A 15,173-nucleotide genomic window follows, 5' to 3' on the forward strand; every position below is an offset into this window, starting at 1 on the left:
TTAATAGGTACTGAATACAGCTCTAGGGAATTCCTAATTGCAATACTATCAGCTCAAATGGAAATGAGACTTTCCTTTAAAAATGCAGACATTCTCTAGCAGAACAATAAGGAATAAAAAAACAATACACAGAAGCAGCCAAAATTGTTAATTAAGTCAAAAAATGCATTATGTTCAGCAACGAAGCAAACCAGAGCATACATTGGTTTCTGTCCACAAAACATTAGTTTGAATGACATTGTGACCTTCCTATTTGTTGCTCCTTTATAATGTTCCTGTCTCTCCGTTTAGACACTGCAGCAGTCTATTTTAACTGCTGTTCTGCTGAAAAAATAGGAGTGCCATGTAAGTAAGGGCCCTATGAAAACGGAGATCAAGCTTAACTGTGTGGTCTCTCAACTTAAAATTCATCAGACTGACTTGCTTAAAACTTGTCATGTTCCAGCTGGAAAGCATAACTTTATCTCAATACTCCAGATGTCTACGAAGCTTCAGCATAGGCACATATACCTTTTCTGTATATTTCATACATAAATACTTTATTATATACAAGTGTGTCATTGTTTATGTATAATTTAGGTCTTTCAAGCAGAAATTTTAGAAGCTGTCTGCTTAATGCATGGCATATGAATGTATGATTCTAGCACAACAGTATACTGTTGTTGGTAGCAACAAAATTGGAAATGCTACTATCATATTTTCCATTCTAAGATTAATTTTGATATTCCAACCATCCACATTTCCCAGAAAATGTTTTCTGACAATAATTCTGCTTATGATCTCAGGCCAAAGGAGATATTTTAGATAAAACAGGGGAGTAAGATTGTTTGGGACAGAAAACTGAAAAATCAGTCCTTTACTTTTAACAGTTGCTTTTTACCTTTTTTTTTTTGGAATAAAGAGAAATCATTCTAACTACATAAGTTATCTCACCAACAATACATATTTCAGTACTTAAAAGGAAATTAAAGTTTTCTGATTCTTTTTAATTGAGTCAACAATACCAGTACAAATGCAGCTCAATTGCAGATTTTTATACTTCATTTTTGATGTTGACAATAGCAACTCTAAATCCATCATTCCATGGGGCATGGGTTGAACCTTAGTCTTCAGTTTTTACAGAACTACATAAGAACCTCCTTTCCCTACCTGGGCTAAAGCAATTGTGCTTTTTCTTTCAGTTCCCATCATCATTTGATTCTCTTGGCTGATGACAGAAATACTTGATGTCACCTCCGATTGAGGAAAGTCCTGTAACACTGCTACTTTCAGCTCGTTCTGTTTCTTTAGTCTGATTATTTGCAGACCTATTGTCCAATGCCTCTAAAATTACAGAATCACAGAATCGTCTAGGTTGGAAGAGACCTCCAAGATCATCTAGTCCAACCAAATTATTTTAAAATACTTTCTCTTCCGTCATAACACTCCCACCCCTCCTAATTTTTTTATTCATTACAGAGAGGTTAAGGTTTAAAAAAAAAAGAGGAAAATTTAGTACTGTAAATGCTGCGTTGAATATAGAAAAAAAAATAGCTGTCTCCAACACTCCTGTTTACCCAACATATGCTAAAAGCAAGTCAAAGTGTCTTGTCTTGGGACTTTTTTTATTTTCATTGCCAAGTCACATGGCTGCGTGCCCAGCCAACAGCACAACACAAATGACCATCTATGGCCCTGTCAATGGTAAGTAAGCACACTACTACAGTGCCTGCCACCGAAGCGCTGCTGTACCAATCTGGGCAGCAGCAAAGACCAGATTCAGAGTATGACTACAAAAGGTCGGCAGGCAAACATGAGGTTCCTCTGCTCTCACACTAAGCTTGACTTGAGGCCACAAGAATATGCATGCCTGTAAGTCAGGGTTTATTGCTCGGGACAACACTAATTCAATTTGCAAAGCCTTCTATCAGCTTAGGGTCCAGACAAAGTGCACGTCTGCTTAAAAATTAACATGCAGACATAAGCGTTATCACATCACTCCATGTAGCAAAAAAAATAAAAGATCTTAAAGCAAACTTTCATGCAGAAACACACGATCCTTGTTTGTAAAGGGATGTTCTCCACCTCAGAAACTACCCTTTTAACAGCAGATGCTGCCCTATGCTTATTCATTTCTTGAGCAGATGTGCCCTAGGGATGTGTCACTATGAAGAAGGAAAAAGAAAAAAAATGAATAATCAATTAATCAATTCACAAGTGTTACATTGCACTGACACTAACAGCAGGGGAAGCTCTGCACAGGTCGGTCACTGAAACTCTGCTGTGCCACGGATATAAAGGGTCCCAGCAGTCAACACTGTGCAGTGGAATCTGTCCGTTATGTTGCCCTCATCAGTAGTGAAGCAAAGATAATTAAAAAAAAAAAGCTCAGTTTTGGATGAAATTACAGGAAAAATTAGTTTAATTGTAATTACATCCTCTTTCCAATTAGCTGTAATATGTTTTGTAATCCAAGTGTTTTAAAGGGCACACATGCTTTAAGGGAACACGTCAAGCTTGTTTAAACAACACTGAATAAAACTCATTTTCTCATGTGGATCTTTCAATTTTTACCAAGTAATTATAACAACATAAGAATGAACAGCTAAAGTTGTTTTTTTTTGTTCTTTTGTAAAATTTGATCAGTTAATGGCAGAAGAAAATAATAAAAAATCCTGACTAGGATAAAGCAAATATTGAGAATTTTGAGAATTTTCAGGAAGTCACTGCAAAGTGGACCAAGTAGTACATAAATATTCTTAAAAGGCCTGCTTCCATATCTGTGAATACTTTATTCAGTACCAAGTATTCTTACCCAAAATTTTTATACAACATTCAGATGTTCTAATAGATATGTTTAAACAGTTAAAGAAATGCAAAAAGTAGAGTAGTAATATTTTAGCTGAAGCAGACACTAGTTGCAACAGAAGGAAAAATAGCATTTATGCAGTTACGATTCACGGTCCAAACACGTATAGATGTACTGTTCACAACACAATCTTTTCTTATCAGCTACTAGAATGGGAAGGCACAGCCTTTTCACCTTCAGTTATACGCTTGTATCACTTTGTTTTCCACTTATTATAGATTTCTAACTGTGAAAAGAAGTTGGTGACTGAGGAGGAGGAGAAAAATCCAATTTGTTCAGCAGTTAAGAATAAGGATTTGTGTGTGCATCACTAGCAACATCCAGTGCAAGAAGACGTGACAGTAAATGAAGTTACTCCTGGAGCAGTGCTTGTCTACACAATGTCAGTCTTCCTTTTCTTTACAATATTAAATATTGAATAGCTAGAATTAATTTGGGGTATTTTCCATACTGCCTCTTTAGGAATTCTTTTACTCACCGTGCAGGTGACTCGCAAGATGCAACATTACACTTTCCCAAGTATTTCTGTAACCTCACTTTCCTCTCTGGCTTCTCTTAGAAACTAACAACTGAATGAAGATACAGCAACTAGTAATTTTTTAATTAATCTATTGGCTAACCTCATGGAAATTCACGCTTGCTAAATTTTAGGGAATTGAAAACTAGAATATAAAATCCATCAGGAAAGTCAGAGTTTCCCTTGCCATTAGAGAAGACAGTGAGTCTCCTCTTACTGTGTCAACAATATTCACAGCAACCTCCAAGCACGGCAGGAGGCTCGCTACTGCTGTCAGGGATTTATGCATTTCCTCAAAGCCAACACAACTACATGAGAATAACAGCAAAGACAAAAAAGCAAGGAGCGTCAGGTATCATAAAAAATAAGATCTATTTTTTTTTAAATTCTAGGAAGCTAGGCTCCAATTTAAAATCTGCAGTACACCACAAATTAGCACTAGAAAGGACATATTTCAGACCAAATGAGAGAGAGTAATATCAGGAGACCTGAACTGATTCGATCCTGCAAGTCACTTTTCCATCTGGACCTTGGTTTCCATAGTTTTCAAATGAGTTATATGAACTTTATGATACTGTTATTAGATGCCTGGATATCTACTGCTAGCAGCTCACTACTAACATTGTTATTACTGACCCACGGGTGCAATGTGGCAAAGTGCTCTACCTGCTAATGCAAACAGAAATTCTGGCTGGCTGGACTTTAAGCTCACCACAGGAAAAAATGTTGTATTAAAAATTCATTTAAACTATTGCTCACAGTGGTGCAGATATATGTAAGAATGTTTTTAAACAGTACTGTCTGTAAAGGCCGTGTTTCCTAGAGATTTGGCACTGTAGGGTCACAATCCATGGTGACAACAGTATCCTGAAGAAACAGTCCTTTAGCACTGCTCTCTCCAATGTGCCATTCTCCCCTGCTGCCAGATCACGTATATAATGTTCACTGGCAGCATTAACCTTATGCAAAAATGCCTCAAGGCTAGCTTTAACAGACTGCCAGAAGCAGAAACTGGCCATGGTCTCACTTGGGTCAAAGCACTGGCAAATCATGCTCACTCTTGGTGCCAGTGAAAGGTTTGCCATGTGCTGGGAGATGATGACTGCTGAGGGGACCACTCACTGACAGAAGTGGAAGGGGCAAGCTTCACTTGTCAGTGCCTGCCCACTGCACCTTGCCTCATTTCCAGCCTGGTTTTCATTCCTCTTTTATTCCACAGCAGCAGTCTGGCTCTGTGTCCCCCCTCTTATTCCATTCTTCACAGCTAAGTCAAAAAACTAAGTGCTAAACAATGAAAAGAGCATGAGCTAAATGCTCACATTTGAAAACAGGTGTTCAAAGGGAAGGCTAGATACGTTTATTTTTTTGGTAACTACAGAATACTATGTTTTCAGAAGCAAAACACTGATTGCATGGAAGAAGAGCAAACAGATATTAGCAGAATATTCTCTAATGATGCCAGTAAAGATGGCATATTTTAAGGGTAACAGTTACTTGAGGATTCATATTCTAAGGTATGCACTTGGTTCGGACTACAATAGGCTGATTTATTTTTTTAACCCACTTTAATTTTTGTTTTCTTCTTGATACCTTTTTGGTATCATGTTATTTTTACAATTAATAGAGCTGTCCTTTGAGAACTAAACAGGTAACAACCACTACAAGGAACTGTAATCCAAGCCCAGGCCAAGGGCTTGGACGTAGAGCTATGAAACAGGGGAGGTGCAGGAGAAAGGCAGAGATGGTTGTATATCTCTGAAAAAGTCTCAGGAGGAACTGACCAGTGGGTTGCAGAGTACGTGACAGCAGATGACATTTTCAGGGTGGAAGGAATCCTTCATATTGCAAGGTCTCCATCAGGCTTATTTCCAGGTTCCCAGTATGAGGATATGTACCACCTTTATGTTTATCTTACATCTCTGGATCTGTGAAAAACATTACGATTCTTGGAGGAAAAAAGCCCAAAACCTCCTCTGGGAAGCACCCTACTATTTGCAGTGTAACCACCAGCTCCTTACAGATCTGTCTTTTTATATCTTGAAGAAAGAGATTTTCTCTGCCTAGGTCGACAGTGCTGTCTGTGCTAAGGAATGATAACGGCAAGCAGCTGAACTGAGCTGACTGAACTTGGTGGTGCTGGCTTTGTTGTTCTCACTGTAAGTCCACAGTTCATGATACTGCTAGAGAACTGCCACTTGATACTGCTTGTTCCACCCAGTCCTGGCATCCAAAGTGATCCAGAGGTACAACCTGCTCCCTGTACTTTTTAAATGCAAAAACTCTTAAGAAAGCCACTTACACCCAGACTTTCTGTCTTAGGGGAAGGTTTCTCCCAGGGTGGTGCCTGCTGTCCAGGCCTTGACGGGAATCAGCCTTGCACAGAATGAACTCTATCCAGGTAGTGTCTACCACAAAGTGTGGTAAGGGCATTCATGTTTCTTCAGTGTTTTACAAGACAGTATGTGAAATAGATTGAACCAACCACCACAGATAAAGAACCAAGACTAAATACAGTTTTTCTATGTTATAAATTTTTATATTTCCTGATTTGGGCCCTCCTTGGTCCTCCCTCATCATCTTACCAACAGAAAAGGAGCAAATGAAAAGCAGACGAAGAAAAGCAATTTTTGTTTGAAAGAAAGACTCCTACACATCATGTATGGAAGAACAATGGACTCACTTTTGCCCCAAATCATTCCTGAGTGAAAGCAGACCAACCCCTTCATGTCCTTCCAGTAACCTGCCCTTTGAGGAACAGATGGTGCAGTTCAGCAGAAATATACTAGACATACTTCTGAAAGTACAGGAATACTTTGAATGAAAATAATCAGAATTAACCACAACTTTAAAAGCCTGAGCTAGTTTTCTAAATTAAGATCTGAAACTAATGCCAGGAAAACTTTGTATTTTGGAATAACAACTGCTCATCTCCACGAAACCTACATTCCAATGAAGATCTAGCTTCTAACTCGAGACGAGTGTCTCATAATCATGCAAGAGCAACCAGTCTGTGTGTTTGCTTCTTTAAGGCACCATCATGCTGTATTGAGAGGCAAGGGTGTTCTCAGGTAACACCGACTTCCATGTCACTCAATAACTATGTTCAGATATATTTCTTCATGTATTTAGGTATCACAGAATCACAGAATCATTCAGGTTGGAAATGACCTCTAAGATCAGTTAGTCCAACCTTTAACCTAGCACTGCCAAGTCCACCACTAAACCATGGTAGTGAGTTCTGCATCTACACATTTCTTGAAGACCTCCAGGGACGGTGACTCCACCATTTTCCTAGGCAGCCTGTTCCAGTGTTGTACAACCTTTTCAGTGAGGAAATTTCTCCTAATTTTCAACCTAACTCCCGCCTGGTGCAACTTGAGCGCATTTCTCCTCATCTTACCACTCAGTACTTGGGAGAAAAGCCTGATCCCCACCTTGCTATAGCCTCCTTTAAGGTAATTGTACAGCATCATGGGGTTTTCCCTCAGCCTCCTTTTCTCTAGGCTAAACCACCCCAGTTCCCTCAGCCAGTCCTCATAAGACTTGTGCTCCAGACCCTTCATCAGCTTCGCTGCCCTTCTCTGGACGTGCTCCAGCACCTCGATGTCCTTCTTGTGGCTACGGGCCCCAAACTGAACACAGTATTCGAGGTGTATACATATATAGAGAGATATAGATATTTATAAAATCTAGGACGGAATATTTTCCATTATGATTTATTAGCATGACAACGCACTAAGATGCAGTTAGACCACTCAAGCTCCTTGGCAGCCCAGTTGGGTAGCTGGCAGGCAGCGAGGGAATGGAGAACTGGAAGTGCTGGGAGCCGCTGTGGTTCCCTTCCTACATAATGCTCCTAGTGCTTCTGCATCTGTGGCTGTTTGGCAGCTGGGACAGCAAACTCACCAAGTTAAGCTACCTCTTGAACACACCGATTAATTTGCTCTCTATAACTACATTTTGTGTCTTACTGGTATAAATGGTACTGTTGGAAATGAATAATTTGCTAAACTTCTGGCAGTTACTATTTTGGAGACTGAAATACACTGAATGCTTTGGAGAGGCTCGTGCAAAATTTGACAACAGTTAAATTTACCTCCGATAAGATTGCTAATATATACTTTTCCACCAGATGTATCAATGCTTGAGAGTTACTAAAAATGAAAATATCAACTTAAGCTAGCAGTGAATGAATTAACAACTGTACTGAAAAGAAATACTCAGAATACAAAGGTAATTCCAACTAAAACTGTGTCCGCTGAATACTTACTCAATTTCAGAAATGTTAAAAATGCTTTTTTAAACAACAAAAATAAACAAAAAACAACACCTGCAAGGCATCCAAGACACAGGCAGCCTTCAGGCTGTCTTATACAAATACATTTACCCGAGCATTAAGCGCCCTGATGCTGAACAATCCCTTATAAATATGAGAAACAACCACACACTGTTTTAAAACCTGCAAGGGTTCACATTTATATAAGAGTGGAAATACCTGTTAAAACAAAAACTGAGGAAGGCCAGGGGAAGGGGAGAGGAGGAAAAATGAAAAACAGCACCAGTTTGGGTCCTACCCTGCAAACATGCTGAGATACTTTTTGTCTATGATGACAGATTTCAGGGGGGCTGCAGGGATGTTATTACAATTTAATTGTTGTGTGGAGTATCTGGAGCTATAACTAGGAACCATCTCCACCAGCTGCAAGCTTTTAACATTTTTACTGCTTACCCTTCAAAGCTTAACAAATTGACAATGCAGATTCACAAGAACTAGTATTTTTCCTTATTTCATGTCAATATACAGCAGTGTTTATAGTTATCTAATTTCACTGTACCCTAATGTACTCTGAGGATAATCAGCCTGGTTTTAGAGCTGACACAGGTACCATATTACGAGCATTCTCTGAAACTAAGCCTGACTTTTCATCAGAGAAACTTTGTACATGCAGACGATAAATGTAAAATGTCTGCATCATGCCTGCATTGTTTGTGAACTCACCTTTAAGGAAATCCTGCTGTAATTTGGCTGTTAAAAGCCTGTCTATCCTAACAAGTGGCAGTTGTAGCTGTGCCCGTTTTCCATTATTGTTTGATTATCTGTCAAAGACATCAAGGTAATTTCTGTACTAAGGAAACTAACAGTAGTGATAGTGCCAGTAGTTAGTGAACACAAGGCGGCTCCAAGCAATTCTTCTGGAGACAGGAACCTTTTTCATATCTCTGTAACACTGCAGGGACATTTTTCAAAACATGCACCAGTAAGATAACACATTCACCCTGGGTACAGAAAGAGAGGAAATTGTGCTCTTGTGCACACTTATTGTTCCAAAAAGTCATAAAGACACAATACAGCTTCAGTAAAAAAGCTGAACTTCATAACTCCGTTAGGGTTACGCCACAAGAATTGGTCTGGTAAAGGAAGCAGAAAGTCTGTTATTAAGACGTAAATCAGTAATGAGGCATTAATAACAGCGCAAGTCCCAGATTGCAGCTCAGTTTACCCAAACTGTAGGAAATCATGACTTCAAATGCAGGAATGAATTAGCCCGCGAATGCACAAACAGGTCTCTGGCTCTAACTGTGCCAGACCACATGGAAGGTTACATTCTGTGCTTACTGGTATGTATCCAAAGCAAGTATGCAAAAAATAAAATCAAATTCAGGTTTCAGAAACTTTAGCAGCCTAAAACTCAAAGTGAACTGAAGAAGACTGACAACCATTCCTCCCCTTCTAGATGCAGTATGATACATTTTTTCAGTGCTGCACAGCACATTCACTTTTTTGATTGTTTGTTTTTCAACTTTATACTTTTGATTAACAAGATACTCTACAAATTACGAGTATTGGCCACCAAAGTTGGGAAGTTAGTTTATTTTCATTCCCACCCACCAGTTACAGCAGGCTCAAAACTGAACCTCCATACTTTCAATACCTGTGAAGTATCTGTGCCTTAGGTTACATGGAAAGACAATCGGTTTGTAGTACTGAAATAGCTACCTTTGGGAGTCAGAATGAGCATGTTTTTTAAAAGAAAAAAGGTAGAAAAAAAAGATGTGTGATATTACAAATCTAGATGTGCGATATTACAAGAGCACACACGTACTGTCAATTGTGTCTTTGGGAAAATGAAAACTACGCTTCAAAACTACTTGAAGAAATAAAGGTCATTTTACAGCCTACATTTGAGGGCCTTTTCCCAGCTATTTTGTATTCACAAAGAAGAACAGTTCTGACATGTGAGCTGGTCACTGTTTCACGTACATCTCAGATATTAGCAGCTGACACATCAGTATTCTGTTTTACTGAAACTCAGTGAAGGTATTCCATCCTTAAAATACCATATATAAAAGAACCATTGGAAAGAAAATCAATGCATAAAAACCGGTATTTTTTAATGTGAAATAAATATATATTTTTGAGATTCCCCCACCATGAGAATATAATGCCTTTTGGGTGTCAGCACCATCTTCGTATCACAAAGTTCTGCTATTATACCATTCTTGCTCAATTCCTTCCATATGCACAGACATAACCCATAACCAACATACACCAGCTTTTATGGCAGAAGTAAAAAGTGCTGAAGACAGCGATAATCATTCAGCCTGGTTCTCAGTAACTCTACAATATTACTCACAACTTCTGCTTCATTTATTCAATCAATGTAATAATGCAGTCATTTCTTATGCAAGACCGAGGGAAGGGCTCGATGTCCCTGTCATGCAATCTAGGTTGGTAATATTAATGAAAGTTATGGCAACGGAAAAAAAACACAAAAGGATATACTTAAAGGGATGAACAATTATGTAGTCACTCGACATGCTGCACACCTCCCAGGGAATCTGAATTTACTGCTGTGTTAGGGATTGGTATCATCCAGAGACATTTGGACATCTATTGCAAGAATGTTTCCTCACAGATGCCTTCTTAGATAGCCTTTTTAAAAGCCCTGGTGAAGGATGTCCCATCACGAACTGGAGAAACAGCAGACTTTCACTGCCATTGTTCTCTGGCAACTGAAACAGGCACCGGGTTGCTGTCCTCTACACATTACCTAGCTGCTCGGCTCCTGCTGGAGGTACGAGTTTGTTCAGGCACAGACAACCTGCCTGACCTATCTTCCACAAACAGGCCAGTTGAAATACAAAGCTCTGATTAAGTGAATTATTCACTTTATTGGGAAAAAAAATACAAAAAAAAATACCCCAAGTGTCCTCAGCGTTTGCACACAAACGTTTCCACAAGGAGTTGGCAACCGCTCAGTCTATTCATGCCCAGCAGATTCTCTGTGGGCCGCAGCAGTCACAGAGAAGGAAAACTCCAGCCCAGACTGGCAAAAGAGCAGCAACACTTGAAAAATCAAAACACTTGCAAGTGTGGCGAGATGGACCTTATGACAGCTGTACCAGTTGGAAGACAGAGCTCTTTGTAGTCTTGGCTACAACAGCATGCACAACTTGATCTGCTACTGTAGACTGATAACATATTTTTGGTTTATCATGTGTTGTTTTTTTTGTTTGTTTGTTTGTTTTCCTATCACCAACTTGCATCAGCTTCAGTGGTACCTGCCTGATGAACACTTCTTTGACCTATTTTGCAGCAGGAGCAATCTTTCTGGATATGGATATCCAGCCAACTGGATGGACTACTTTTGAAAATAAAATACAGTGTACAGGGTGCTGTCACTCTTATCTGGCCAGATGTGCCCTTTCAGGGGTGTGAGGTATTTTGTCCATTTTCAGAGGCATCTTCCCCAGTGTATAATAGAGATGAAAAAATGCCAAGTCCCAAAATGTTGCAAAATCACCTACTGCTTACTACAATTGCTCGATAAGCTTAATTGAGATGTCTTAGGCAAATCCTAATGAGAAAGTAGACTTGCAGCCTTACTCCTTGAGTGAACTCTGCACTTCACTGTAACTTCCTCATTGCTTGTTACAAAACAAAAAGCAAACACCTACCAGCAGAATTACTGAGCAAAGACCTTGCACAGTACACAGATACCACTGCAGTCAAAGTCTATTTTAAAATATTCAGAATTTCCTCTGCTCCTAAACAGATTGAACAGACCTGACCAGCACTACTCCCATTATCTATTATCACAAAGAAAAGTGATCATCTTGAAATAACATACATTTGGACACAGATGCTCAAGTTGAATTAACCTCTTGTGCTGGCAACACATCGTTTTAAGCAATATTTTCCTGGTAAATAGATTAATTGATTTTACAGTGCAAATTTAATTTCTTCTTCAACTGCTAGCTGTACAGTGCATTCTGGTAAAACATTTAAAATGACTGCTTTACATATAAATGACGGGGCACGTAATTGCTTTTGAACATTTGAGTGGGAACACATTCCATACAGAAGATTCACATCAAAGGCAATTTGTTTCTCAATCTATCAAGTAATATTGTTTATGGAAGACTTATGCAGTATGGACTTCTTCCCTGAAGTAAGCTGTGCATTACAGAATTCCAAACAAAAGAAGGAATTGTACAGGTAAATTGTGTGGTGATAAACATCTATTGTCGCCACATATTGTGTTAATGATGCTGAATGGCAGGTCAGCTATATATATGTAGCTGACGTATAGCTATATAGCTGACATATATAGCTATACAGCAGATGTATAAACTAGCATGAGGTATCATTCTAAGTCACACAATCTAGAAGGCATTTAAAAGCAAGTACGCTGATCACAACAGGCAAGGCTCTAGCTTTACATTTTGTGTAAGTCTCCATTTCTGGGATGTCAAATATGATTTTCAGCATATTTGTTTAGCAAAACACAATCTCTGCATTTACTTTATTGGTTTTCTTGAAAAAAATGTGTAAGTACATAGAATATTGATGCATAGTATATTAAAAAATAGGGTACAATGCATGCTATGTAGTATTTACACATTCAGAGTCAATGTACCCTAGACATTGATTTTACTATTCTATACACCACAGTACAAATTTTATTATTCTTGCCTGCAGCTGATCTCCAGAATTCAATTAATTCCACAACATCTGTCCTGCAGTAAAAACCTCCAAGATGCAACAAACACATCTTGTTCATCTTCAGTTTGATCATAGGGTAGTATGTAAAAATCTAGTTACAAAGAAAAAAGTATTCTTCAATGTTTAAACCCATTAGGTCTCACAAGTGTGAAGGATGATTCTCTCTGTGGACTCGTTATTTTGATCACTCTTGACCCTTCTTAGACCAGAACTGATCACTCAGGGAGAAATACTGGCCTAGATGCACCGCTTCTCTGATTGGGGGTCCCATATTTATTAAAAACACCTTGAGTTTTATGTTAAAATGAATACTCAGAAATGGATCATGAGAAAAATAGTTTATCTATTCCTAGAGTGAAAATCAATTTATTTTACCTTGATCAACAGAATTTTATACTTTGTCCTTGCCAAAAAAAAAGTTTTTACACTGAATACTTAGTAGCATAACATTTTAAGTGTGCTCAATTATTTGTTTCCTTAACGTAACTAGAGTTCTTAGATTATATTTGGAAACTACTGGTAAATCAGTTAGTTAAAATGAATTAAAATAAAAAATGGTGCTTTGATTCCACAAACATAAACATAGTGATACACATTTTTCTTACTGAAGTCAACACTACATAAGTGAGTCTTTTCCTCTTTAAATATCACAGCTTGGACTCTACCTCACGAGTAGATGAGATATTTATTTTCTCTGTGCTTTAATAAACAACCTACGGCTCCATAATGAAAATATAATTTTGGAGTAAGTTACTTCAAAGAGAGGAATTTTGACAACACCAAACTTGGTAGCGGTACAGTTAGCATCAGTGTGGATCATAATGTTCTTCCTGCATGAACTCTGAGATTCCACGCAATCCTCTGTTCTCTCAGCACTTGGACCACAGTGTAGTGCTGGTCTGTCTTAACTTTTTCTCCTCACTGACCTCCCTTCCTCTAGTTATAGTCTTCTCTGTCTCCCTGCCTCTTCCCTTGGGCTACCACCACTTCTTCACCACCCTTCTGCAAGCTCCAGAAGTGCTACTTAGGTGTAAGACAGTAGGCCTGTGACTTCACATTGTACTTCACCTCGTATGCCATATGATAATTCTTCGTAGAACGAGGAATCATGAAAAGCCAGAGAGACCAGACAGCATACTGAAGTACTGCAGTTTTTGCCATAGAGGGCAAAATAAGGCAAAGACTTAGGTCTCTAATGAGTTGTGCAGTATATCAGGGAGAGTGGGTACCCAGATCCGCAGAAAGACGGAGCTGCTCAGTATTGTTGTTTGGATGAAAAGAAGTGCAGTTCCCTACAGTCATCCCATTCTGCATGCCAAGACTCTAATGAGCCCTTGCACTTTGAATTACCACATTAATTGCATTCTCACGCCCTACAGGCAATGTTGTCTGAAGCTGCACATTTTTAGGTCATTTCATAAACCTTCAGAGACTGCAGTTTTCCAAATGGATTTCAAGACTTCAGTATTAAAGTAACTTAAATAATAACTAATCTGCAAGGCCTTAGCTTTAAAAATGGGGAAATAAACTTTGCTAAGCAAGAATTGATAGCACATAATTCTTGCTGTACACAGTCCAGGCAATACTTCACACATTAGTTATGTCTGATCTTCTAGACAAGGGAGAACTTTTGTCCTCAAGAGCCCAATACTAGAAATGGCATCTCATGATCCAAGGCGTATTGTTTTGTTTAAGTTTGTCTTATGTTCAAAATCTGATATTTGAAATTAAGTGGAATCTGTAAGGCATAAGGTCCGGCTTGATTAACATACTTCATAATTGCAGGAAATGTTTTTTGACCCTTAGTTGACTCAAAATTTTTTCTCATGATTATTTAACAGCATGATCTACTTCCCTAATGAATCATTCAGAATGAATGAGAAAAAATTCACATTCTTGGAAATAGCAACAGAATCTTGCAATCATTCTGAAATCCCCTATATATTAAATAGCTTTATATTTTCAAAACAAGCTCCAGATGTGTAGAAGAATTACTCTTGATTTGTGATAGGCCTAAAAGATCATTTACCTTTTCTTTCTGGCCTTGCAGCACTTTAGTTTGCTGTCATATTGCTCTAATTCTTCTAGTTGAAAGGAGACGCATGGGGGAATGTTCTCATCCCATCTTTGGTATCTCACTTACACGAGTAGTACAGCCTCCCAGACAGTCAGGGAAGCCTCCAGAGTGCAGTTCAGAGCGTGTAAATTAGATGCTAAATGTCAGAATGCATGAATACCTTCTTAAAAAGAAGCATCTTCAGAAGTCATCCCAATAAAGCACATGCTTCGAAATGAAGACAGGCGAATCAGATCCAGGCGAAAAACATACAAAATGTCCAACACATCCCCACTGGTGCAGATAAAAATAACGCTATCCAACAATTCTTTCCCTTGTCCATAGCTTAACAGCTCATGAGTCAACTGCAGATCCCACAATACATCACGCTGTTCCACAATCACAATGGACTAGCTCACAAAGGTTAACAATTTATTCTCTTAAAAGTACCCCAAATTCTTCACATACACTACGTAGACAACTAGTATGATAGCTATGACTTAGCAGCAGCTAACAAATGTACTCAGCTACTTTTGATGGGGAATACTCTTCTAGGCAGACTTAGTATCAGGGAGGATCCATAGTTCCAACACCACCACACCCAGCTAGGGTCACCATGTAGGAGGAAAATTAACAGAAAAGGTCAAATTGTTCAACAGCATTATGAAGTAACATTGTTAGAGTCAGGAAGAAATCTGGTGATTATTTATCAGCACCATCAGCTGTAGAACAAAGAATTGAACAG

The 15,173-nt window shown here is 38.7% G+C and overlaps 1 protein-coding gene across 9 annotated transcripts in view; it reads right to left on the minus strand.

Moving 5' to 3' along the window:
- Positions 1–15,173, minus strand: part of PALLD (palladin, cytoskeletal associated protein) — a 201,738-nt gene that overhangs the window by 38,275 nt on the left and 148,290 nt on the right. The gene's annotated exons all lie outside the window — the stretch shown is intronic.

The sequence above is a fragment of the Anser anser genome (assembly GCF_964211835.1).
Source record: "Anser anser genome assembly, chromosome: 4".
NCBI lineage: Eukaryota > Metazoa > Chordata > Aves > Anseriformes > Anatidae > Anser > Anser anser.